Here is a 23,940-nt window from a genome sequence, read left to right as displayed (position 1 = left end):
CAGCACCCACCCACTCACTCACCCACCCACTGCACGTCCACTCACAATGGGGGGAGGGGGGAACGCCACGCCGATTTGTGCCAGGCCACCTTTTTTGCAAAGATCGTGTGCGTAGGCACAAAGGCGATCTCCGCCGATAATTGCCGAATAATTGGTTCGTTTTCACTCTTGTTTGGTCGATTTGTGGTTCTTTGGTGGACGGGTTGGGGCGGGAGGAGGGGGAGGGAGGGGTTTTTTTTTCCCCTTCTCCCTTTTTTGCTGAATCGTTTTCCTACCCGGGCATCTCCACCCACACAAAGGGGACGCTGCTGCCTCGGTGTTAGCGGTCGTTGAGCGGCACTTGACTTCGCGAGCCACGGATGTCGTCGGTTCGACGCGGTGCCATCTTCCGGTGCGGCGGTGGAAACCCGTGCGGCAGCGTTTCATCAAATCTGCCCCCCTCCTCCCCACTCCCCGTCTACCACCTCCCTGCCCGCCCAGCAGTTAGTCCGTCGGCAGGTGGCATGCGGTCTGGGTAAAGTTGTGCGCCACTCCCACTTCTCTCACGGTGTCCGGCCGGCGTGGAAGAATAGGCCAAAGGATACTCCCCGTAGTGGAGACGCCTTCCGCCAGCGTTGGCGTGGGCAATGCAATTGCAGGGCGGCACCTTTATAACCCTCGTCCATGCACGAGCCTGTCTCGCACACCCGTCTCGTGGTGATCCGCCAACCCCTGCCGCGCTCCGTCGACGGGACCGTGCCGTTGGGTTGCGTCGGCGGGAGAGACGCCAGCCATGGATTTGGTGTTTTTTGGGTCACCGTCACGCCGTGGCATTGAGCAGCGCGCCGAGCCTTGCATCTGCCTGCCTGTGTGTGTGTGTGAGTGTTACTCTCTCTCTCTACCTGTGTGTGCGCGTGCACGCGCGTGCGCTGATGTACGCGAGTGAGACAGTGACCCACCGGGTGTGTCGACGGACTGGCTGTGGTACCGGCGACTGACTTAGCGTGGTGCCAAATGCGTCGCTGGTGCGTCGGCGAAATTGAAAAGAACGTCAGTGAATTGGTGTGCCCTTGCTCTGCGTGTCGCTGCATCGATGCGTGTGTCCGTCCGTTTGTGTCTTTGTCTTCTGCGTGTCGATCATTTGGTATGTCTTCCACTGACGTGCTCTGCATGGCCATGAGTCGGTGTGATTGTCACTGAATTGGTGTGTCTGTGTGTGTGTGTATGTGTTGACGTGGGGAGCGGTGGTGTAGCGGTTAGCGCGCTGCGCTATGAACCCGGCGACCCGGGTTAGATTCCCGCTCACGGCCAACACCAGTGACGATTGTCTGAACCAGTCCTGGGCCTCCCCTATGTCGACTCAGCCTCAAATGAGTACCTGGTGCGATGTGCAAACATCACCACTAGGGAGACAAAGGCGGCCTTCAAAGGTGTCGCTAACAGCACTTGCCCCAACAGTCTGTTAAGGCTATACGAGGGGGGGGGGGGTCTTTGTCTTTGCTGTGTCGATAGCTCCCTGTGAATGTCTTTTTCTTTCTGTGTGTGCGCGCGCGATGATTTAGTGTCGTGCCAATGGCTTGATTGTGTTTGTAAATTACCTTGTTGAGTGTGGGCCCATGACTTGTTGTTTAAATCAACTCGTATGTTTACTGTTATCATCATCATTATTTAGCGGTGGCGCAGTGTAGGTTTTGGTCTCACACGCGCCCGCCGGCCTGATTCCGAGACAGCGCCTCGTAGACGCGTCTCGTCGGGGAGACGTTCTGATTGCGAGCGCTGTTCTCCCTCGAGTCCCGAGTGTTTTGGCTGAGATCCGCCCGGCTGAGTTTGAATGACGGACACGTGACTTGTGGTGCGCGTGTGTGTGTGTGTGTCTGTGTGTGGCTGTTTGTATGTGTGTGTCTGTGTGTGGCTGTGTGTGTGTCTGCGCGTGTGTGTGTGTCTGTGTGTTTGTGTGTGTGTCTGTGTGTGTGTGGCTGTTTGTATGTGTGTGTCTGTGTGTGGCTGTGTGTGTGTCTGCGTGTGTGTGTGTGTCTGTGTGTTTGTGTGTGTGTCTGTGTGTGGCTGTGTGTGTCTGTGTGGCTGTGTGTGTCTGTGTGTGTGTCTGTGTGTTTGCGTGTGTGTATGTCTGTGTGTTTGTGTGTGTGTGTCTGTGTGTGGCTGTGTGTGGCTGTGTGTGTCTGTGTGGCTGTGTGTGTCTGTGTGGGGAGCGGTGGTGTAGCGGTTAGCGCGCTGCGCTACGAACCTGCTGTCCCGAGTTCGATTCCCGCTCAGGGCCAACATCAGTGACAATTATCTGAACCGGCCCTGGGCCTCCCCTAGGTCAACTCAGCCTCAAATGAGTACCTGGTGCGGTGTGTAAAAACATCGCCAATTGGGAGATAAAGGCGGCCGGGCGTGGTGCTGGCCACCCACCCCCTCGTGTGCCGTTCTGGCCTTCATTGGAGCTCTGTTAACAGCACTTGCCTAAATAGTCTGTTAGAGGCTAAACGGGGGATCTTTGATCTTTTCTCTTTGTGTGTATAGGTGAGTGTGTCTGTGTGTGTGTGCATATATGCGTGTGGTGGGGAGCGCCACGCTGCGCTACGGCCACCCGAGTTCGATTCCCATTCACGGCCAACACCGGCGATGATTATCTCTGAACCGGTCCGGGGCCTCCCCTAAGTCGACTCAGCCTCAAATCAATACTCAATGCCGTGTGTAAAAAATCATTTCCACTCTGGAGACAAAGGCCTCGTCTGACCAGTGTCACGCCAGAGACAATAATAAAGAAGGCTGTGTCTGGTTTAGGCCAATCAGTGTTAACGACAATGCGGAAATAATTATATAAATACACGATGTTACACGAGTTTTGTCCCTGGGTAGTAAGTGTTATATTTTAATTGCTTATGCCTATTCCCCCCCCCCCCCCCCGCAACAAACTTTGCTTTTGTGACCAGGACTTAATGTGAACAAAAGACGCAAATGCACACCACGTTTTATCATTGAAAGTAGATACATTTCAAAATATCACTGTCCTGGTCACAAAAGCAAAGTTTGTGGGGAATAATAGCAATTTTCTGCACACTTGAGGCATACGCAAATAGGAACTAACACTTACTACCCAGTGTTATCAGAGCATGTTTGTTTGCATGCTTTGCCACAAGTACGTGTGGCTAATGCAGACTTGATGCCTTGCAGAAGCTGATCTATTTGGTTAGATCGCGTAAATATATGAATGTGCCGTTCAACCCGCCACCACCCGACACAGCCAATTAGTAAAGTTTGTCACGTAAACAGAACGTGCCAATTCGTTACTAGTACAGCACGCCGGTGTGTTGTTGGTGAATGCGGGTTTAACGACATCTTTTTTATTGGCGCGATCTAACCCAAAAAAACCCTGTATTTTGGATGACATTGTTTGCGAAAGTGTACGTATTAAACTATCCACTTGGCGTTTGAACATCTTAACACCTCCTGTTTTATCGCCAGAAAGGGTAAAAACCTATTATTTTTTTTCATCATTTCTGACCCTGGCAAAAAAAAGGTCCCATAAATAGTACTACTGCTGCTGCTATCGCTGCCATTATGATAGCCTATAGAACATGTCGCAGAGCCGTCTCGTCCCAAACAATTGACAGACACTGGGTTCGCCGTGATACGACGGCGGGGGTTTCATTTTTTTCAGCGCCACGATGCGAACGTTCAGAACGTGTTGTGACCGTCTCTCTCTCTCGCTCGTCATCTCGCGACCCCCACACAGGCACACGTCCTGCTCAACCCTGCGCGGTGGATGCGCTGGGGAATAAAAACAAATCGCGTCGTCGGTTTAAAATGGCTTAATTGCACACATCCTCCACAATATTTCAAATATGCTCAAAATGTCCCCCCCCAATATATTGCAATAAAATAATTGCTATGCTATGTAAATAAAAACAACAATTTGATAAACCTTGGCCACAATATCTGGACTTGTCTTCATATAAACCAATGCATAGATTTCTGTTTATATGATTGTGGTTATGGTTGTACTTTATGAATCGCTAATCTCTGCCATTACATACAATGAAACAAGAAATGGTAAAAAAAGTAGAAAAAAAGTTCATCCCATGTGTTAGTGAATTTTATAATATTGTAGGCAGGTAATGACTTTCCAAATTTTGATATTTTTAAATCCTTTATATTAAGTTCGCTTGCTTGCTTGCTTGCGTGCTTGCGTGCTTGCTTGCTTGCTTACGACCGTGCAAATCTTTCGGTCGTTTTTTAACCCACTTCCCGTGATCCAATCGAGCTAACATTTTGCACACAGACTCGTTGTGCGTGACAATTAATTTTCCTGAATTTTTTTTTCCAAAATTTTACACTGTTTAGGGAAATTTTTTTAAATATTCAATTACCATTTGCTTAATGCTGCCAGACAACCATCTCAAGCCAGAGGACGAGAGGACTCTAGCCGCCACGCATATAAAGGATTTATATTGAAAAACTTTGTTTTTACGGGTTAATTTTTTCTGGGTTGGGACCCCCAGATACCCTGGAAGATTTGGTCCCCCCCAATGTTGACTCCATGGCTATGGCCTTGAATTAAACGACGATTTCATCATCGTTTGTCCGCCTGCTGATGTACGAACGCCACTGCTTCTCTGATCCAGCTTCCGGTCTGCTCTTTTGGGAGTTGCCATTGTCCTGAACGAGGAATGAAGAGCCGTTGTACCGATCCCCCCCTCGCGGGGAGGAACCCGGAGTGTCTGGAGCGGGGGGGGGGGGGGGCAACCAAAGTAACAGGTAAATAATGTTTTTTGGTTTTCGAAAATGGTCCAAAAAAAACCTCAATATTTCAAGATCCGCAATGCCCGCGATTAATCGAAGACGGCGGTTCCTTAATAAGTGACGACACGAAGGCAGCGTTTTTTTGAGCCGTAGGTTGCCGACCCGTGACCTGGAGACCCCCCCACACCCCCACCCCCCGCACCCCCCCACACCCCCCACACCCCCCCACACCCCCCCCACACCCCCCGCACCCCCACACCCCCCCATATCCCCACACCCCCCCTTACCCCCCCCACACCCCCCCCCCACACCCCCCTTAACCCCCCACACCCCCCACACCCCCACGCCCCCCTTACTCCCCCCCTACACCCCCCCCACACCCCCCTTACCATCCCCACACCCCCACACCCCCTTACCCCCCCTTACCCCCCCACACCCCCACGCCTTGCGTGCTCAGTGACTGCACTCAACACGGCCGAGGTGAAAGCCCCCGGTTACCCCCCCTCCCCCTCATCCGTGCTGCCGTCTGAGCCCCACGGCGCCCCCCCCCCCTCCTCCATCACCCCCCCCCCCTCCTCCACCCCCAACCCCTCCCTCCTCCTCCACCACCCCCAACCCTCCCTCCCCCCCTTCAAACGGAGTAGCCAAAATATTCTTAAGAGCATTCTCCCCGCCACACCACCGCGAGAGGCGCGTCCGTGAGCAAAACGTGGGGCCGGGTGGTGATCTCCTGGTGGCCTCGCTCTCTGTGAACTCTGTCGCTCCGGGGGGGGGGGTCAGTTGTGGGGGGGGGGGCGTGAGTGGGGAGAAAGGGGGGCATGTATGTCGTATGTATGTTGAACTTCTTTCGCACCGTACGTAGCCAACTGTGCAAATCGGAAGTGCCGGAAGCGGGAGAAGGACATCAAACTAAACACAAAAATGCAGTTCTAAAGAAATGAGCTTTCAGTCTAGATTTTACACTATAATAATAGCAACGAGGTGAAGATGATCGTACTTATTATTAGTATACGGATTGATGCCCATCGGAGCTTGTGCGCGCGATGTGTGGATTGGGACGATGCCAGTTTCAATCTCACAGACTCCAATCGACTCCCAATTCCTTGAAATCTTGCTGGTATTTCCTCCCTTCTCTCTCCGTCTCTCTCTATGTCCCCCTCTCTCTCTCACTCTGTTTGTCTCTTGGATTTCTGGCCTAATTCCCCAACGGCTTGGAGCGCAGCCAGGGCACGATTTCACCGGAGCGAAGTTTGAAATTACAAAGAAGTGTGTTCTTTGTTGTTGTTATTGTTGTTGTCGCGCGTGTGGTTAGGCACAGGTATAGGGATCACTTTTATACAATCATCATGTAATGATCGTCAGCAGCAGCAGCCACACATCGTCATCATCATGCAACCACCATTATCATTATCATCAGCAGCCCAATAATTATCATCATCCACCACCATCAAATCATAATCATTCCCCTTTAGTCGATACGTGACTTACACTTTGTGGGTTGTCTAATTGATAGATATTATACGTAAATATTCCCGAAATAGGAACGTGGAATGTCCGTTGCTGGCTCGTGGTTGCCAGCCAATGAAGAGCACTGCCCCGCACTCCTGTGATCGATACGATGACTCGTGGCAACTTGGGGAGTGTGGAGCCTCCTTGCCCGGGCATTGCTTTGCCGGGTGAGCTGGTGAGAGAGGGAAGTGCTGGTGAGAGAGGGAAGTGCTGGTGAGAGAGGGAGGGAGAGGCGAGAGCTGGTGAGAGTGTGGGTGGAGCTGGAGAGAGAAGGGAGAGAGCTGGTGTACCGATACGTCCCCGGAGTGCCGGTTCTGCGGTAAAGTGGAGACGGTGGCGCACCAATACGTGGAGTGCTGGTGAGAGAGGGAGGGAGAGGCGAGAGCTGGTGAGAGTGTGGGTGGAGCTGGAGAGAGAAGGGAGAGAGCTGGTGTACCGATACGTCCCCGGAGTGCCGGTTCTGCGGTAAAGTGGAGACGGTGGCGCACCAATACGTGGAGTGCAAGAGCCTAGACTCGCTGTTCGAAGTCCTGAGAAACATCCTCCTAAGGTTCAGCCTCCACTTCTCCCCGACGGTCCTCATCTTTGGAAACCCGAAGGGCGACGGATCCCAACATCTTCAGGGGCTGGTCAACGTGCTCGTCGGCTATGCCAAGCTCGCCATATACAGGGCGAGGAAGGTGGCCATGGAGGAGAAACGTCCGGCCAGCAGCCTGGGCATCTTCTGTGCTCTGGTCGGAGCCAGGGTGAGGCTGGAGTTCCGCCATGCGCGGCTGACCCACGCCGTGCCGGCCTTCAAGCAGCAGTGGGCGATGGAGGAGGCCGTGTGCTCGGTGGCAGGTGACGGAGAGCTCTACATGCAGATCTGAGCTACCCGTCGGAGGCCGTTGGACTGCGAGAAGGACTGGGTGCAGATGCAGCATTTGTCGTAGTAAAAAAAAAGACATAGAAAACAGGGGGAACATAGACATAGAGTAGGGAGAGAGGGGTAGAGAGAGAGGGGGGGGGGGGTAGAGAGAGGGGGGTAGAGAGAGGGGGAAGAGGTAAGAAGGAGGAGAGCAGAGCGTGAAATGTTTTGTGAAATCTTTCATTTAAAAAGGGGGGGGGGCGGCACATAAAGCAAAGCATAAAAAAACGAAATGATGAACGAAGCAAAGTGACGACTACACCGAGCATCTTCTTGTTTCCTTTGATCGTAAAAAAAAAGAGAGAGAGTGGGGGTGGGGCTGGAGAGAGAGGGGAGAGAGCTGGTGAGCGTGGGGGTGGAGCTGGAGAGAGAGAGTGGGGGTGGAGCTGGTGAAATATCGTGGGGGTGGAGCTGGTGAGAGAGTGGGGGTGGAGCTGGAGAGAGAGGGGAGAGAGCTGGTGAGCGTGGGGGTGGAGCTGGAAAGACAAAGGGAGTGGGAGTTGGTGAGAGAGGGAGGGATGAGCTGGAGAGAGTGGCGGTGGAGCTGTAGAGAGATAGGTGGGGACGTTTGTGAGTGTGGGGGTGGAGCTGGAGAGAGAGAGAGGGGAGCTGGTCAGAGAGGGAGAGAGCGGGTGGAGCTGAAGAGAGAGAGAGAGCTGGAGAGAGCGAGAGAGAGAGAAAAGGGGGATCTGGATTGAGAGAGAGGGGGGGGGGGCTCGAGAGAGAGGGGGGGCGGTGGGGGTGTGCAGTAGAACTGGGAACTCGTGATCGAGAGAGGAGCTGGAGAGAGTGAGAGAGCCGAGGAGGAGGAATGAGAAGGCGGACGAGTGAGCGCGAGAGTGGCATTGACGGGCGGAATGATGATGGAGCCCCCCACTCACTACCCCCCACCTCACCGCAGTCACTTGTGGACGTTGTAGAAGCACGGCGAGACGCGGCGCTGATGGATGAGAGATACCGAGGAAGTGGCTATGAATATTATTTGAGTTGTCAGGAAATTTCACAGCCGCTGTTGATGGCGGTTGGTGATTTATTTTTTTTGAAGGTCACGGTACGATAATTGCAGAGATGTCTCTCCCCCCCCCCCCGTCTCCTCCTCTTCCTCCCCCCCCCCCTAAAAGTAGACTTCGGAAATTATCAAAAATTAAAATAACGCGCTGAGAGAGAGAGAGAGGGGTAGAGAGAGAGAGAGGGGCAGGACGTGCGCGGAGTGCCAATGAGCGGCGAGGTTTTTGCGCCGGGAGCTCTCATCAGCACGGCGGCCCATCCCGGGACCGCCGTACGGGTCGGCGCTAATAGAAGTCCGCTAATGAAAAAGTGACGATTAATTGAGCAGGAGAGGGAGGAGGGAGGAGGAGCGAGACAGGCATCGGACAGACTGCTGACCAAGGGAGAGGCCCACTTTCATCGGGAGCCAGGAGTGGCGCAGCGCATCACCCTGCGTTCGGAAGCGGCCCCGCGGAAAAGGGTATCGAGGAGCTAGTTTTTAGGTCCCTTCGAGAGGCGACCCAGGCGGGGGGGGGGGGTGCTGCATTTTACCGCGAACCCTGCTGCGGAGAGGCGGTGCTCGCACGGCGAGGAATGTGGCGGACATCGCCTGCAGCGAGACGCGTGCCAATAGGAATGAGTATAATAATAGGTGTTAGCCTTTCTGGCGATAACACAGGTGCTAAGATGTTGAAACACCAAAAGATGTTTTAACATCTTAACACCTCTTCTTGGTTCTTTCGGTAAAGTCACGTAGAATGGAAATAATAAAATAATAAAAATAAAACATAATAAAATAATTCTCACGACGTTTCGGCCACAACGCAAGCAGCCGTCCTCTGTCTTCTCGACAGACCTGTTCTCCACCAGAGCACGGCTGATTGCGTTGTGGCCGAAACGTCGTGAGAATTATTTTATTGTTTTATTTTTATTCTTTTATTATTTCCATTCTACGTGACTTTACCGAAAGAACCAAGAAGATGAATCCCTGCAGTCACGAAAGCTTTAAATCGAAATCTTAACACCTGTTTTACCAAAAGCTTTCTGTTGGGTGTTTAAACATCAGAAAGGGCAAAACATATTCTTATATTGTAATACTGGCCAGGGAGGCCCCATGCTGAATACGAATTTGTTCCGCCGTGTCTATTTCCACGGGCCGTTCTCTAACGCAGGCTGATGCGGTGACCACTGCCACAGTTGAGAAAGAACGCTTCTTCATCTCGTAACGCGGTGCCGACAGCACTTTTTGGGATAACATTCGTTAGAAAAAACACATCATTCTAATCGCAATGTTGGCGTCAACGCGATCGCGCGATGCGCAGCAGAGTCTGTGTCGCCGTTCCCTGTAAAACACATCAAATTAAGCCCCTTGTCCGTCTCGTACGCGCGCTATTCTCATCTTGCAGGCTGCCAAGAAGGCGCGATACGTTTCACACATCGCCCGCAGTCGTTGTGAAGTCGGGAGGCCACGATCGCTGTACGTGATTTCGCGGTTGAGTAATTTTGGGCGAATTTCTGTTGTTGGTGGTGTTATTACGACTACTTGACAAAATCTGGACCACGACATCGGCACGCAATGGCCCACTCTCTTCTCCAATTACGTCCCGGGTGGAGGGGTGGGGTGTCTTTAACGTGCGCTTCGAAGCAGGCGGCGCCGAGTATTTGACGGTCAATGTAACCCGCAGCATTGACCGGGGCGGTCGCGGGGGTTAGAACCGCGAACCTACCGCGCTGGCTGCCACCGCTCGGCCACGTCGCCGCCCACGTGAATCTGCCGGGCTCGCGTCCGTCGAGCCCACGTGACCGCTCTCCTACGGCAAACTCTGTCAGTCGGCGTCACGACGATTTAATTAACGCCCGCGCGCGCAATAAAATCAGGCGGCATCTCGGGCAATATTCTAAAGTGCCCCCCACCCACCCCCTCCGCTACTTCTCCGCCTGCCGCACCCCCCCCCCCCCCCGCTCTCACGGTCTTCCATCGTTCCTCCTTCCTCCCGCTAAGCCGATCCAGGAAGCAGTCGCTAAGCCAAATTGCCTGTGGACAATCTGAAGCAATACAATGCCATCCCGCCGGCTTAAACGAGCGACTTTCAATTTAGGAGAATCTCCAATTTTTTTGTATTATATAGATGTATAAAACATATTATTATTATATAGATGTAAAAAATATATTATTATTATATAGATGTAAAAAAAATATTATTATATGAATGTAAAAAAATAAAATTAAAACCCCAGAGACATTCACTCGAGCGCGTTTCCGTTAATTTGCGACGAAGTTAACAGTTCGCGCGAGCTTACGAGAGGGGCAGTCGACATGTTTTTTTGTTTGGAACGGGCGAGATAAGCTACATCATTTGCCTTTAATGACCCCCCCCCCGTTAGCCTCCAGCTAGCCTCGTCGCTGCATTTTTGTAACGTGGTCACGCCTCGCGCCTAACATCGTGCTCTGGCGTGTTCATCATCATCAGTAGTAGTAGGAGGAGTCTTTGTCGTTGTTGTCGTAGCAGTAGATGTAATCCCACGGCTGACGACAAAAAAATAATCCGGGTTTGTTCGAGGTCGCCGTGACCTTTGTTTGAACAAAAACATTTCGCTCCGAAAACTTTGCCACCCGCTCGCCGCCGTCGCTGATCGCAGCTCAAAAAAAGCGGTCGCGTGCGATGTGCCACCGTTTGTCGTTTTAAAAATTCGGTTTGTTATTATTATTTTTTTAAAGTAATAAATGTTACGTATATTCGCTTTATTTTATCTCTCGTAAAATGTAATTCCGACTGTGGCAACAACAACAAAAAAGAGATCGTCATGTTGTTGTTGTTTTATTGTTCACCGTATCTCACGAGATATGAAGACATCTGCGTTCGCAGCGAGGAGTTCACCATCTCGTGACTGCGCGATGACCACGGGGGAGATGTCGCATTCAGCAGCCGCACTTCATCGGAGAAGCCTCGCTCGCACGCCCTGCCGATGAGATGGAGAAAGGCCGAAACTGGTCCAGAGTTCGCTTTGTTTAAACAACAAAAAAAACCGCCGCTTGATGGGTAACACGAGTCGGGTCGGCCGCTTGCACAATGGGATTTATTTTTAAAATGCTTCGATTTTTTTTTTACTTTCCGCGTTAAAGAGACGGAGAAAAATGACGTTGCATTTCTTTATTGCGCGCACGATGCTCCACAGCGCCGCTTAATGAGCTGTAATGCCTCTTTGCGGAAAACCTCCGTACAGCCTCTAGCGCACGCTCGAAACACGCTCATTCAACACGCCCAGGTGCTAGAGACACAGACGTCAATCAAACAGGAACAACAACAACACATCGATTCATTGTCAGACCTGGAATTTGTTTTTACCAATTTAAGGTGAGGTTTCAAAACTATCCACGATGGAGGGTTTTGTGGCAGTCACGGGTGACCGCTGAGCTCTTGAACCCGGTTTAATCACCGGCGCCTCTTCAAAGTCGGAAATCGGAATCGGAATGTTTATTCATACTGGAGGAATCCGATGAGCTATAAAGCGTTTTCTCACAGATGTCCAGTAAGGGGCGTGTGATAACGTTGCGACAACAAACGATACAACAGCACGATAGCAGCGCCAAGTATAAGAGAGGTAAGCAAATCACTAAAAAAATACATGCGAATAAAACTAAACAATTTTTATTTTCCCAGGTAAATGCCACTGAGCTATTAGCTTTTTTTTTAAGCGACCTGCCCACAAATGATAGCTCAAACGAAGCGGCTTATCGTCACGTGGAAATGTATCGCAGCCAAATAATTCCAAAACGCAACGTTCATTCAAAATGTGGAGGGGGGTGGTGGTGGGTGGGGGGGAGAAACCAGAGGCTCCGTAATCTGTGAGCAGTGCGGGGCTCAGCGTCTCAGACGCGGCCCTCGTGAACCCAGTGAAGCGCACAACGCAGCTACAATGCGTGAGCGAGCGTGGTGGGAAACACACCTCTCTGTTGATGATGACAATCGTGACAATGACGATGATTGCAAGTGTGACCGCCGATTGTCCTCGAATAATAATAATGATGATGATGATGGAATCTTCGGTATGATTTATCATCGTTATTGTTTTGCGTGTTTACTCAGGAAAACTTCACAGAGTCCCGTGGCTGCCTTTTCACGAGGGTCCTGCCGAAAGCTATTTCAGTCGTGGGCGATGACCGTTGCGTATGCAGTACTCCAACGGAGTAAATCGCTTGCGGGTAAAACATTTTTTGTTGTAATTTGGCAAATTAAGCGGCAATGAAAAAAAAAGCCATCTCTTCCACGATTCTATGAATCGTTATCATTCTTCGCGGGGATTCGAGTCACGATTCAACGATTGTGTTACCCTTGCGGCCCATGTCGTGGTAGTAATAATGATCTATAATGGTGTGAATTCGCAGAATTGGAAGGGTAAAATTTCTTTATTTTTTCCGGGAATTCTACAATTTCCTCTTTCATGCCGTCGTCAGCGAAGGGACCCCTCGCGCCAAACACGTGACCTCTTCTTGCCTACAGCATTCGCCAAACTGCTCTTCGCTGCCGTACATCGGCGTCTCGAGTGATTTATTTGATCCGCCTATCACGGGGGCGGGGGTAGGGGGTGGAGGGGGGGGGTAAGGGGCGGGGGGGGGCCGCGGGGGCTCCGCGATTCCTTTGAGGGTCGCGGTCCTCACTGCGAATGTCAACCGAGCGCCACTGGAATTGCGAAAATTTTGCTGCTCGAGTTTGCCCATCAATTTCATCGCACGTGCCGCGTTTCATTCTCTCGCCAAACATCCTCCGATGTCGCGCGAACCTCCTGAAAAGGAGCCTTGAGACTCGAGCGAGGAATTTCCCGTGAGACTCTAAGAGGCGCCGTTATTCTCAACGTTTGTGGGTTTATTTAAAATGTGTGTATATATAGCTGTTTACAGGTACAACGGGTCAGTGCGCGTGAGAGAAAAAAAAACAGCGATGTTGTAAACTGTTACGAACAAAGCGCTTCATTATAAGCGAAGGCAATTAAAACGTTTAACAGTTGCGGGAAATGTAATTCACACTAATTAAATAAAGACTCGCTAGACTGGACCATATGTGAAAAAATCAGCACCCATCACATGCGCTCGCACTCACATTGTAAAACGGCGATTGTCAAATGTATAGCATGCCTGGTGCCCCGTCATAGCACTGTGGAATTTCCACCGCAGGATCAGGGCCCCGTTGGGCAGCCAGATCCAGAATTGATACTGATAATTGTGGGCCCGTGTTTTAGGTGAGCCCGTCGTGAAGGGTTCGATTGACCATACTTCACTGCGCCGGTCAATAGAGCGGGGGTGGGGGGTCGTGAAGGGGTCACGATCAACTCCCCTCTCGAATAATGCACTTTCAGAATATTTATTAATACCGGAGAATTCCGATGAGCTATGAAGATTTTTTTTCGCACAGATGTCCAGCAATGCCGATAGCGAACTGTAGAACCAATGACGCCTTGTCCGCTGCACCGCAGCTGCATTTGAAACCAATGGTACCGGCGGTCAGGGGATGCAACACGTTCCCGGCGCCGTCCACCCTGGGGAGACGGAGCGATGGAATCGGCACGTGTCCAGGAGTCGGGTGGATATGTTGCATGGCGAGATCGTAGGCGGTGGCTTGAGGAGGTATTCATCCAGCAGTGGATTGACTGACCGTGGCCGATGATGCTGATGATGATGGGGCTGCTGATTAGCCCTTGCTGAATGTGGCAAAAGGGGCAGCCCTGCAATTGCTCGTTCGTGTCCCTGCTGGCAGAAGAGCTACCACTCGGGAAGGGGCTCCCTCTAGAGGGGGATGGAGTATTTGGCCTCCTCTTCCACGCTGGCCAGAAGAAAGGTTGGAGTACCCACACTGTACCCCACCACACGCGACAACCTTCCGAGAGAGACTGTGGTGGGCACGTTCATTCTGCCGGGTGGACAGAGGCGGCGGCAGGAGGGATGGAGGGGGCCGCGTAGCGCTGCTGTGGTGGGGTGGCGGGCGGGATGGGCGAAGTTGATTTAAGAAACTTGCCCCATGTTCCGGTTGACCTGCCGCACCGGGAGATCCAATCGAAATCCCCGAGCTCCGTCTCGCCAAGTCTAGTTCGTAGGGAACCGCTACGTCCACGGGCAGCAGCAGTAGCAGCAGCAGCATCCCAGGGGAGGAAGTAGGAGGAGGGGAATGGATTTCATTCATTAGGATTCGGGAGTCGTGCGCCCAGTCGCGAGCCCCCACCCTCGTCCCCACCCCGCAGCGCGACCCCTTCAAACCGATGCTTTATTAACGACCAATTGTTCTGTAATCCTCGCCGATCAATGGAGTGTAAGCAATTTAATAAACCCAGTGCGTATCTAATCATCATATGTGGCGCATAATGGATGCGACTGTGGCCTTGCGAGCGCGCGGGCGGGCGAGCGAGCGACTGGTGGCAATTTCTTTGCGATGTTCTCGAAGGGCTTCGAGATGCTCAGATTGGGCAAGGCCCGCAGACATCACTTCGCGTCGCCTACGACGAGAAACGTCGGACAATAATTAACTTTTGGGGGGGGGGGGGTGGGCGCGGGGTTGCCCCGAATGAAAAATGACCGCGTGCGCCGATGGCCAATGGAGTTCACTCATGTAAGGAGAGGGACAAGGAGTCAGCCGAAAGTCCCGCACTTGCTTTGCGGGACTGGTTTTGTTGGGGGTTTCTTTTTTGTTCTCCAGGAAGGGTCCGGCCACATGTGGCGTTTATTATTATTTTTGCAGCAAAATTCACGAGTCGTTTATGTAAGTCGGCGGAAAAACCGGAGAAAAACAACGCTCTATCCCCGCACAGATGGAAACAGGCGGCGATGAGTCCACTCGCCGTGCTGGCTTCTCGTGACGTCTGTTGCGGTGATCCACCAGCCCTCGCTGCTGCCTGCACGGTGCCGGGTTACATGGAGGGCGCGCGTCGTCACCACCGCCCATCGTTGGTGAACCACGTGGTTCACCCCCTCCCCCCACCACACAGCCCCCCATGGAGTGTGATGCTAAAGCTGATAGAAAGCAGAAATAATTCCACTGCTGGTTACCGGTTCTATTTATTCTAGATTTGAAGCTTTCGTGACTGCAAGGATTCATATTCTTAGGTTTTTTCGGTAAAGTCACGTAGGTAAAAAATTTAAATTAAATTTTTTTTTTTAAATCACGACGTTTCAGAGGCAACACAAGCTTCCGTCTTCAGGTGGAACCGTCACAGCCCGACAGCTGTATCAAGTAAATGAGAGATTACAAGAGATACCACTCCGTATATATAATGGTTGAGGGGGGTGGGGCAGGAACGGCACACTTTTTATTATTATGGTAAGGTGCGGCTTGAGACTATGAATAGACTGCATCACACGCACACGCACACAAAGTTTCGCAAACTCAGTTTGTTCATTTTTAAATGATCGTGGAACACAGCAAAATCTTTACTGTTGGTCCTCAGCCTGTCACGGAAATTCGACAAATCTTTACTGTTGGTCCTCAGCCTGTGATGGAAATTCCACATTTCTATGACGAGGATCAGAATGTTGTTTTTCAAGAGGACGACCACTGCAGACGTCCCCACACAGTGGTACTCATTTTACCGAGAGAGATGATGAACCTGTCTGGATACACAGGAAACACGGACAGATAGATAGATACACGTAGAGATGGACAGACACACGGATAGATAGACACACGAACAGACATACAGAACACACAGACAGACACACAGCACACACGGACAGACACACAGATACACGGACAAATGGACAGACAGATACACAGACACACAGACACACAGACAAATGTGTTTTGCCTTGGAACATTTCTCTTTCTTTACGAATTCTCAAACGCATCCTCCTGCCTCCCTCCCTCCTCCTCCTCGTCCCCAGCGGGACCGCACCGTCACACAGACAAATGGACACACAGTCACATGGACACACAGACGCCCGAACAGACGGACAGATGGACACGCGGACACACACAAACACACACAAACACAGAGAGGCGAGAGGGGCAGCCGGATCGTCCGCTCCCCCTGGCGAGTGTGCACCGCGCGACCGCTCGCATCGCCGTGTCAGCACGGCGATTCGTTCTGTCCCAATTCTCCCGCGCTCGGGGTGTTTACATTGAAAGAGGAGCATGGGAATCCATCCGTCTCGTTTTGCGGTGACGGTGCGGTCCCGCTGGGGACGAGGAGGAGGAGGAGGGAGGGAGGGAGGCAGGCAGGAGGATGCGTTTGAGAGTTCGTAAATAAAGAGAAATGTTCCAAGGCAAAACACATTTTTTATATAAATTGACCAGGGATTGCATGCAGCACAGGCAGAGCCAAACGGGAGCCGCATTGAAGCAAAGGCTCCCACGACAAAATCCTCTCCCCCATTTTTTCTGGAATTATGCGGTCAGCAAAGGTGGAGAATAAAAATTGGCGGCGGGGTGGGCCAGGAGACGACGGAACATCGATGGGATATTGAATCCTCCCTCCCCTACGCTATGTGAGGCGGGGTTTTCTCCAGGTCCTCGGGGGTTCCTTCCCCAGGATGTCAACGTTTCGTGACTCCTGGAAATTGGCGAAGCATTTCAACGTAGCGTGACCCTCTTTAAAAGAGTCCTCAGACTCGGTGAGCCATTCTTAGGTGATTAGACGCAATGCTTATCATGATCAAGTCCGCCGGTATTGGTATCGTGCCACGAGTCCAGGTTTGTTCGAGTGCAATAATTGTGTTGTGGGTGACTGCCACCACACGAATATGGAGTTTCCACCACCGTCCGATGGTTTCAGACAGGAAGTGCTGAGGGTCACCTCGTCAAGGCGAGATGGCTGCGTGGGTTCAGAGGTCACAGCGCTGGGGTTGGAGCCACCGAGACTCGGGTCCAGGTTTCAGCTGCCCGTGATTAAGCCGGGGTTTGTGCAGCGCCGTGAGTTTCATGGTATCGGGCCGGTGACCGATGACCGCACGCAAAACAAGAACATGACATTCGATTTGACTCTGCCCCGTGACTTTAAAAGTTAACTAAAATAAAAATCGCCTTTCCCTTCCTCATCTTTTTTGACGTCTCGTTCGTACAGTGTTTTTTGAAACCTGCGTCGTTATCCGTCGATTTAAAAAAAAACAACAACACTCGGCATACAAGCGAGTGCCCCGTACGTCGTAAGCAATGCACTCTCACGCATGAACAATTCCGTGCAGAATTGATCGTGAAGCGTCAAAGAGTTACGTCGCAAATCGGCGAACCGATGCGTCGTCAGGTGCGCCGCAATGGCGAGATGTTAACTGCCTCGCCTGGTAGACAGGAGGTCGTGGGTTCGACCTCAACCCCGACGACGCCTGCTGTATATTTGTGGTCGCGTGGACTTTTCTCCGGGTCCTCCGGTTTTTTTTCTTTTTTATCAGGTAAGGCCCAATGAGCGATTGATCTTTTTGAAAGAATCGACCTGTCCACAAATGATAGCTCAATCAAGTGGCTTATCATCACGTGGAAATGTACAGCAGCCAACTACTCTAAACGCGTGATGTTCATTCGAAATGTGAAGGGAAATAACCGGACGACCCGGAGGAAAATCCACGCGACAACGCGGAAAGAGAGAGACACGCAAACTCCAAATATACAGCAGCAGGCGTCAGGGTCGGGATAGCGATCGTAAAGCGTGCCTTAGCCTGTCTCTCCGAGCCTCTGTAATCACAACAACAACAATATTAACAACAAGACCGATGTGTGCCCTGAAGTGTGACGTCACAGGACCCCGCGCGTCACCCGTGTCCTAGCGGGAGCCGTGGCTCATTAACGGGGACGTGAGACATTTGCTTCACGGGGCCTGTGCCGTTCCGCTGGAGGTAAATGCGGCTCGCGGGCTTTTCGGGGTTTGGTATCTGCGAAATAATGAGGCCACGTGGAGTGGAGGAGCACCGTGACCTCGTCCCCTGTAATGGGATCGCGTTCTGTTGCTCCCTTCTGCACGCGGTCGTTTGGCCCGTGCGGCACGCGCGGGGGCGACTCTTCATTAAATCGACACTCATTGATTGGCTCATTAATTTACGTCGACGCAATGAGGATCGCAGAGCTTGGGCAATTGTTGGCGCCGGCTCGCCGCGTGGCCGTTGGACGCTTTTTCTCCCCCTCCTCCCGCTTCTTTCTGTGATTCCTCCTCGCAGCTTCTAAGCCGTCTACTCTCGTCGAGAGCGAGCGAGCGAGCAAGCGAGCGAGCGAGCGAGCGGTCCGCGGCGGTGCGCTACACAGGTTGAACATATCGCGCGTCGAGGTTCCATCTGGACGAGCAAACGAACAAGACAATCGAATGACGCTGACGCGCGGAATCCGCACGCGGCGCTTTCCCGCGGAGGTATTTTAATCGGCGACGGAAAAAACGTCGCGTCCCCGGGAGAGCGCCGACGAGGTGGCGTCGAGGTGGCGACGAGGGACGTCGACGAGACGACGGAACGCAGCGCGACGCACGGGCAGCTCTGGGGGAGATGATGCGACACCAATGGGGGGGGGGCGTGGGGGAGGGAAAAAAAATTTCAGGAACCGGAGCGGGTCTCTTGAAGCACTGCTTTCGTGAGACGTGGCATTGCGGCACGGTGAAATATCGATGGGGTTTCTCTTATTTTGGTTGCCGGCCCCGGTCCGCGACGACAGCAAGTTGTCGTGTAAAGTTGAGTTTGCGGGGGGGGGGGGGGGTTGTGGTGTGGGGTTTGTTTCTCTGTCGGGGACCCCGTGGGTCTCATCGCGGCCCCGCCGGATCGCTCTCTTGCCACGTGACCGTCGCTCTCGTTTACAGGATACAGCGCCGAGGACAAACGCCTGCCGGGAGGCGTCACACGACGATGCCATGCGCACGCCGTGCTTTTTCTTTTCTCGTTTAATGGAGAGAGGGGGAGGGAGGGAGAGAGGAGGGAGAGAGAGGAGAGAGTGGTGGGGTGGGGGGGAAGCGTAAATTAATTTTGCTGTTAAAATGAAGTCAATTGGTTCCTAACCCCGTCTACAGCGATTTTCAGTGTAGTAAGAAGAGCTCCCTTCAGCTTCTTGTTCTCCCACCCCTGCCCCCACCACTGTCCCCCAGTTTGCCAAGTAGGGAGGGGAGGGGGGCGGGCAGCGATACCCATCCGCCCCCCACAAAGACAAAGTTGCAGATCCCCCGTAAAGCCTTTAGCAGGCTGTTGGGGCAAGTGCTGTTGGCGAGCAGCACCGATGAAGGCCGGCACGGCACTCGAGTGGGTGGGTGGCCAATAACCACGCGCGGCCGCCTTTGTCTCCCTCTAGTGCTGATGTTTGCACATCGCCCCGGGTGCTAGGTGAGGCACAGGGCCGGTTGCAGATTTCCGCCGCTTGTATTGGCCGTGAGCGTGAGAATCGAACTCGGGTCACCGGGTCCGTTACGCAGCGCGTCAAACCACTGCGCTACAGCTCCCCCCCCCCCCCCCCACCAAAACAAAGACGAAGATCCCCCCCCCCCCCGTGTAGCCTCGACGGACTGTATGGGAAAGTGCTGTCAGCGAGTAGCTCTCGTGAAGGCCTGCACCGCACCACGAGGGGGTCGGTGGGCAGCATTACGCCCTGCCGCCTTTGTCTCCCTAGTGGCGACGTTTACACCCCCCCACACACACACACACGCACCCTCTCGACCCCCCCCCCCTGCGAGCGTGGGCCGGGTAACCAACGAGGAGGCGGTTGGGGGGGGTCTGGGTGTTAGCGATGACATCGCGACAATAATCTCATTAGCGGGCCCGTGCCAAGCGACGCGGCCCTGACAGTCGTTTAATTTACGAGCCGTCCGCAGGAACATCCGCGGGGCCCTTAACGTTAATTGCCGGCGTCTGCACAAGCGCGAAACTTCTGCCGATGATGGATTTAATTGATGCCGATCGTCATTTCGCATTGATTACAGCGGGGGGAGGGGCGGGGGTCTTGTCGGACGCTGCGAACAACTTGTCAAACAATTACTATTGAAACAATATCTAAGATTGAGGTGAATCTCTAGGATTTGACTTTCTTTTGGAGTTGTCAGTTTTCTCTGCCATCTGGCGACGATGCACCGAACTCGCCTCTTGCTGATTGGCTAAGGTTGTGTACAAATTGAGGATCGTGACACGGATGTTTTCGCAACAACAACAACAAAAAGCTCTCCCGACAAAGGGGGGTCCACCAGTGGGGCTCGGAACTCGATTTTGAAACCTCGTTTTGTGAGCCGCATTCAGAAGACGCGCCCCAGTCGCTTCCGAGGCTGCGACAGCTCCTGCCGAGTAAACGCGGAACTCTGGGCCCAACGTACCAGCCAAAGGTTGGGCCCCAATGTCGTGTGTTCACTCGGTGCCTGCCACTGGGGGGGGGGGGGGGGCACTTGCACCGTCCACTGGGGGGCCACTTGAACCGTCCACTGGGGGGCCACTTGAACCGTCCACTGGGGGGCCACTTGAACCGTCCACTGAGGGGCCACTTGAACCGTGAGCGTCATTCCAACGGACGGCGGCGTGCGGCGTGGCTCGAGTCCCCCTCCATTTCAACCGTCGACCAAACCAAGACGGGAAATCTTCCCAGGCAAGCCTAGGACCATCAGAACACGGTGATGTAGTTGAACGTAATACCACCAGATCTCGGGGTATGATGGGGCCTGACACCTGTGTCGGATTATCCCAGTAGCACAAGTAGCTACATATGTAGCTACGGGCCCCGCACTTTCAAGGGCCCCGCGTTAAATGCGTTCAAGCTATCAATTCCGGTTCAGTGATTCTGCACTTGCTCTATTACTATAGTACTCTACTGCCTTCGACTTTTACGAACGACTGGGTGTTTAAGGTTAGCGATTTATCATATTATCTGGCTGAATAGCAAATGCAAAAATACAATGACTTTACTATAAAAGTGACAAACTTGTGTTTGCATATTTACGTGTGTTTTTTTTATTTAGGGCTCCTTTATAATATATGCTACAGGCCCCGCACTGGCTTAATGCGGCACTGGGTGACACCCCCCCCCCCCGCATCGACCCCCGCCCCTCGACCCCCTCCCCCACTGCAGATCGCAAACATTTATATTTACCAGCGTTAATATTTTATTGATATTTACCAGCGTTAATACGTTACATGTTTTTAATGTTATCGTGATTAATGTAGGGGCCCCTATCTTTTAAAACGCTTGACATTTCGCGACTGGGAATGTTCTAGATCCGCCTCACCACCACCACCACGGGATCTTGGTCCACAAATCCTCGGCGCGTTCGTCAATAACACTGCGCGCGTGCGCGAGTGGCCTCAAGACAAAGATCCCCCGTATAGCCTGAACAGGCTGTCGGGGCAAGTGCTGTTAGCGAGCACTCTATGAAGGCCGGCACGGCGCACGTGGGGTGGGTGGTCAGCACCACGCCGGCCTTAAGAGGAAACATAGCACGCGATGTTTCGGGCAATGGCCCTTCTTCATGGCACAATGTGCTGAGTGTTGTTGTTGTTATTTGTACTTGCGCGCCACTGCCAAGATCCGGGCACAAATCAATTTGAAGACATCCCGAACACGGCCACCCGGTTCGCACCCTCGGTACGACGCGCGTGGGTGTGATTGCGTTCACCAGTATCCATTCGTGTGCACGTGCGCACGCCTTTGTCTCCCTCGCGGAGAAGTTTACACCACCGCAACCAGCTTCTTACATTTGAGCCTCCCCTAGGTCGACTCGGCCTCAAATGAGCACCTGGTGCGATGCGTAAAAACGATCGCCTAAGGCAGGGGTCCTCAAACTTTTTAAACAGGGGGCCAGTTCACTGTCCCTCAGACCGTTGGAGGGCCGGACTATAGTTTAAAAAAACTATGAACAAATTCCTATGCACACTGCATATATCTTATTTTGAAGTGAAGAAACAAAACGGGAACAAATACAATATTTAAAATGAAGAACAAGTAAAGTTAAATCAACAAACTTGCCAGTATTTCAATGGGAACTATGGGCCTGCTTTTGGCTAATGAGATGGTCAATGTCCGGTTCCATATTTGTCACTGCTAGTCGTAACAAGTGATGCAAGTGTGCATCCGTTAGTCTAGATCTGGTTGGAGATTTCAAATGTTTCATTCTGGAAAAGTTTGTTCACAGACATAAGCGCTGCCAAAGATGGTTGCCATTTTGAGTGCATGGTTCCTGAGATGAGGATATGTCTCAGAGGGGAGAAATGCATAGAAATTATGAAGGCTGCTTGACTTGAATGCGTCTTTCAGAGAGTCACAATTCTGCAGTTCAGCCAGTTCTATTTGGTAAATTGTATCCACATTTTCAATGTCAATAAAAAATGGGTTACGGAAAAGCTGTATGTCCTGTTCATGGAGATGAAGCTCTTTAAATCTAAATTGGAACTCCTTTTGCAATTTTTCCAGTGAATCCACACATGTTTTGTTTGGGAATGCAACCAATGGTTTTTCCGCTAACAGATTTTGAGTTGTGGGGAGATGGCAGAAGTTTTCCTCCTTCACTTGTTTGATGAGGAGGCCTAATTTTACTTCAAATGCCTTGACATGTGATTGCATATCACAGATGAGCTTCCCCTTTCCTTGAAGTTGCACATTGAAACTGTTGAGTAGCTCTGTTACATTTGTCAGAAAGGCAAGGTGCCATTTCCATTCTGCATCATTGAGCTCTGGTACTTCTTTGTTTTTTGAAAACAGAAAAGCTGTAATCTGTGGAAGTAAGTCATAGAAACGTTTCAAAACTCTCCCTCGACTCAGCCAACGGACGTCTGTGTGGTACAGAACATCTTCATAGTCAACATTTAGCTCAGACAGAAATTCCTGAAATTGTCTGTGGTTTAGTGCATGAGCTCTAATGAGTTAACAGAGTCCCACTTCAGTGATTTACTACACAGCGCTTGTTGGTGGATGAGGCAGTGTATGGCTATTGGACGAGAATGGTTATGTTTGTCCATCTCTTGGTTAATGCGAGCAATTACTTCTTTCTTAGACCCCACCATACTAGGAGCACCATCAGTTGTCACACTGGCTAGTTTAGCCCAGTTCAGCTCCAAACCATTCACAGTTTGGCAAACCTTTGCATAGATATCCTCTCCTGTAGTTGTTCCTTTGATGCTTTGCAGTGCAGCAAGCTCTTCTGTGACTTTGAAATAGTCATTCGTCCCACGAATACAAATTAGAAGTTGTGCAGAATCACGAACATCATTGCTTTCGTCGAGTGCCAAGGAAAAATAGGAAAGTTTTTTTGTGGAGTTTTGCAAATGCTGATGGAAATTGTCTCCCATTTCTTCAATCCTCCGTGTAATTGTAGGTCCTGAAAGACTCACTGTACTAAATAAATCGGCCTTCTCTGGACACATCTCTTTGGCAACAGAAAGAAGGCATTCTTTAACAAATTCTCCCTCAACGAATGGTCTGCCAGTGCACACTATTAGCTTGGCAACTTGAAAACTTACTCGCAGTGATGAAATATTTAGCTGCTTCTGCTTCACAAAAGTCTTTTGCTGAGTTGTTAATGTATTTTTCAGTTTTAATATTTTATCTTTTCTCACTTCTCCGACCAAACAATCATATTTATCTTTATGTTGACTTTCATAGTGTCGACGTAAATTGTATTCTTTGAACACAGACACTATATTCTGGCATATCAGACACACAGCTCTTTCCTTGTACTGCATGAAAAAGTAATCATAAGTCCACTGTTTTTTGAATATCCTACACTCCGAGTAAATTTTTCTCTTTCTTGACATCATTGTGTCAAAATTGCTATTAGTAAAATACCAATATATATACAGCGCTACAAAAACAATATACAGTACCAGCAATAACTTTGCCCACACAGAGACATACAGACTGCACTGCCCATCAATGCAGTCTGATTGGGGGAAC

At 51.5% G+C, this 23,940-nt stretch overlaps 1 protein-coding gene across 1 annotated transcript in view; it reads left to right on the top strand.

Moving 5' to 3' along the window:
- Positions 1-23,940, top strand: part of LOC144718767 (XK-related protein 6-like) — a 47,762-nt gene that overhangs the window by 20,657 nt on the left and 3,165 nt on the right. The window lies entirely within an intron of this gene.

Source organism: Lampetra planeri, chromosome 5, assembly GCF_965212315.1.
Source record: "Lampetra planeri chromosome 5, kcLamPlan1.2.h2, whole genome shotgun sequence".
Lineage (NCBI taxonomy): Eukaryota > Metazoa > Chordata > Hyperoartia > Petromyzontiformes > Petromyzontidae > Lampetra > Lampetra planeri.
The sequence above is the reverse complement of the archived record's forward strand: the minus strand, read 5'-3'. Positions and strand labels throughout refer to the sequence as shown.